Source organism: Bubalus bubalis, chromosome 14 (genome assembly GCF_019923935.1).
Source record: "Bubalus bubalis isolate 160015118507 breed Murrah chromosome 14, NDDB_SH_1, whole genome shotgun sequence".
NCBI classification, from domain to species: domain Eukaryota; kingdom Metazoa; phylum Chordata; class Mammalia; order Artiodactyla; family Bovidae; genus Bubalus; species Bubalus bubalis.
Window position 1 is genome coordinate 9,291,696 of NC_059170.1, and position 3,160 is coordinate 9,294,855.

Genomic DNA, 3,160 nt, shown 5'->3' on the forward strand with positions numbered 1-3,160 from the left:
TTGCAGTTTTCCTTTCTGTATTTTCAAACACTGTGGCTTATATTTCAATAAATGCATATTCAAAACTAAACTGAGGGCAGTGGAGTCTGTTGTTTTCAACTACAAATGTTTACCAATAGGGTCCAAGGAAATGGTGGTTCTTCTCTCTGTTCTGCAGAGCAGCGGGCGCCTCCCCTTTGCCAGTCCACAGACTGTGCCCTACCGGCTAGAGGAAGCAAACCCATGATAGCATTATCGACCTCTTAATAGCCACGCCAAGTTACACAAAAGCCTGGGAGACGGACACATCAGCCTGAAAGCTTTTATTCCTTACTTCTAAGTCTAGTTCAAGGACAGGCAGGCTGTCCTCCTGGACTCTCAGAAGGGGAAAGTGCATAAAATTCAGTTGTTCATCTTTCTAAGGAATCTGATTCCCTGAAGTCACATGTGGGGAGGGGGTGTCTTACTTCAGTTAAAGAGGGACAGCTACCATTTAGTGTGCCAGGCTCTGTGTTAGCATTTTGCCTGCATTATTCTATTAACCATCCTAAGAATCCTTCAAGGGAGGAAATGGAGGCATGGAGATGGCACTTAGCTGCTGTGTTCATTTTCTAACTTGGCAGCTTCCCACTCTTTCAAGTAGAGGGACTCTGATGAAGTTTTCCTGTTCTTCCTCTGGGAATATGTAGGAGGGAGGCACTTTGGGAAAACAGAGTACCTGCTTCATGACAGATCAGGAAAATGAGGCATAGGGACCACAGCAAGTGTAAGTTCAGTTCAGTTCACTCACTCAGTCGTGTTCGACTCTTTGTAACCCCGTGAACTGCAGCACGCCAGGCCTCCCTGTCCATCATCAACTCCTGGAGTCCACCTAAACCCATGTCCATCGAGTTGATGATGCCATGCAACCATCTCATCCTCTGTCGTCCCCTTCTCCTCCTGCCCTCAATCTTTCCCAGCATCAGGGTCTTTTCAAATGAGTCAGCTCTTTGCATCAGGTGGCCAAAGTATTGGAGTTTCAGCTTCAACATCAGTCCTTCCAATGAACACCCAGGACTGATCTCCTTTAGGATGGACTGGTTGGATCTCCTTGCAGTCCAAGGGGCTCTCAAGTCTTCTTAAACACTACAGTTCAAAAGCATTAATTCTTCGGCGCTCAGCTTTCTTTATAGTCCAATGCTCACAACCATACATGACCACTGGAAAAAACCATAGCCTTGACTAGACGGACCTTTGTTGGCAAAGTAATGTCTCTGCTTTTTAATATGCTATCTAGGTTGGTCATATCTTTCCTTCCAAGGAGTAAGCGTCTTTTAATTTCATGGCTGCAATCACCATCTGCAGTGATTTTGGAGCCCAGAAAAATAAAGTCAGCCACTGTTTCCACTGTTTCCCCATATATTTGCCATGAAGTGGTGGGACCAGATGCCATGATCTTAGTTTTCTGAATGTTGAGCTTTAAGCCAACTTTTCACTCTCCTCTTTCACTTTCATTGAAGCTCTTTAGTTCTTCACTTTCTGCCATAAGGATGGTGTCATCTGCATATCTGAGGTTATTGATATTTCTCCCGGCAATCTTGATTCCAGCTTGTGCTTCTTCCAGCCCAGCGTTTCTCATGATGTACTCTGCATAGAAGTTAAATAAGCAGGGTGACAATATACAGCCTTGACATACTCCTTTTCCTATTTGGAACCAGTCTGTTCTTCCATGTCCAGTTCTAACTGTTGCTTCCTGACCTGCAGACAGGTTTCTCAAGAGGCAGGTCAGGTGCTCTGGTATTCCCATCTCTTTCAGAATTTTCCACAGTTTCTTGTGATCCACACAGTCAAAGGCTTTGGCATAGTCAGTAAAGCAGAAATAGATGTTTTTCTGGAACTCTCTTGCTTTTTTGATGAATCAGCAGATGTTGGTAATTTGATCTCTGCCTTTTCTAAAATCAGCTTGAACATCTGGAAGTTCACGGTTCACGTATTGCTGAAGCCTGGCTTGGAGAATTTTGAGCATTACAAGTGTGTGAGATGAGTGCAATTGTGCGGTAGTTTGATCTTTCTTTGGTATTGCCTTTCTTAGAGATTCAAATGAAAACTGACTTTTTCCAGTCCTGTGTCCACTGCTGAGTTTTCCAAATTTGCTGGCATATTGAGTGCAGCACTTTCACAGCATCATCTTTCAGGATTTGAAATAGCTCAACTGGAATTCCATCACCTCCACTAGCTTTGTTCATAGTGTTGCTTCCTAAGGCCCACTTGACTTCACACTCCAGGATGTCTGGCTCTAGGTGAGTGATCACACCATCGTGATTATCTGGGTCATGAAGATCTTTTTTGTACAGTGCTTCTGTGTATTCTTGCCACTTCTTCTTAATATCTTCTGCTTCTGTTAGGTCCCTACCATTTCTGTCCTTTATTGAGACCATCTTTGGATGAAATGTTCCCTTGGTATCTCTAATTTTCTTAAAGAGATCTCTAGTCTTTCCCATTCTGTTGTTTTCCTCTATTTCTTTGCATTGATCACCAAGGAAGGCTTTCTTATCTCTCCTTGCCATTCTTTTTTTTTTAATTTAAATTTATTAGTTTTAATTGGAGGTTAACTACTTTACAATATTGTATTGGTTCTGCCACACATCAACATGAATCTGCCACGGGCGTACATGTGTTCCCCATCCTGAACCCCCCTCCCACCTCCCTCCCAGGACCATCCCTCCTGGTCATCCCAGTGCACCAGCCCCAAGCATCCTGTATCGAACCTGGACTGGTGATTTGTTTCTTATATGATAGACATGTTTCAATGCGAACTCTGCACTCAAATGGTGTATCTTTCCTTTTCTCCTTTGCTTTTCGCTTCCCTTCTTTTCACAGCTTTTTGTAAGACCTCCTTGGACGACCATTTTGCTTTTTTGCATTTCTTTTTCTTGGGGATAGTCTTGATTCCTGTCTCCTGTACAAAGTCATGAAACCTCCGTCCATAGTTCATCAGGCACTCTGTCTATCAGATCTAGTCCCTTAAATCTATTTCTCACTTGCACTTTATAGTCATAAGGGATTTGATTTAGATCATATCTGAGTGGTCTAGTGGTTTTGTCTACTTTCTTCAATTTCAGTCTGAATTTGGTAATAAGGAGTTCATGATCTGAGCCACAGTCAGCTTCTGGTCTTGTTTTTGCTGACTGTATAGAGCTTC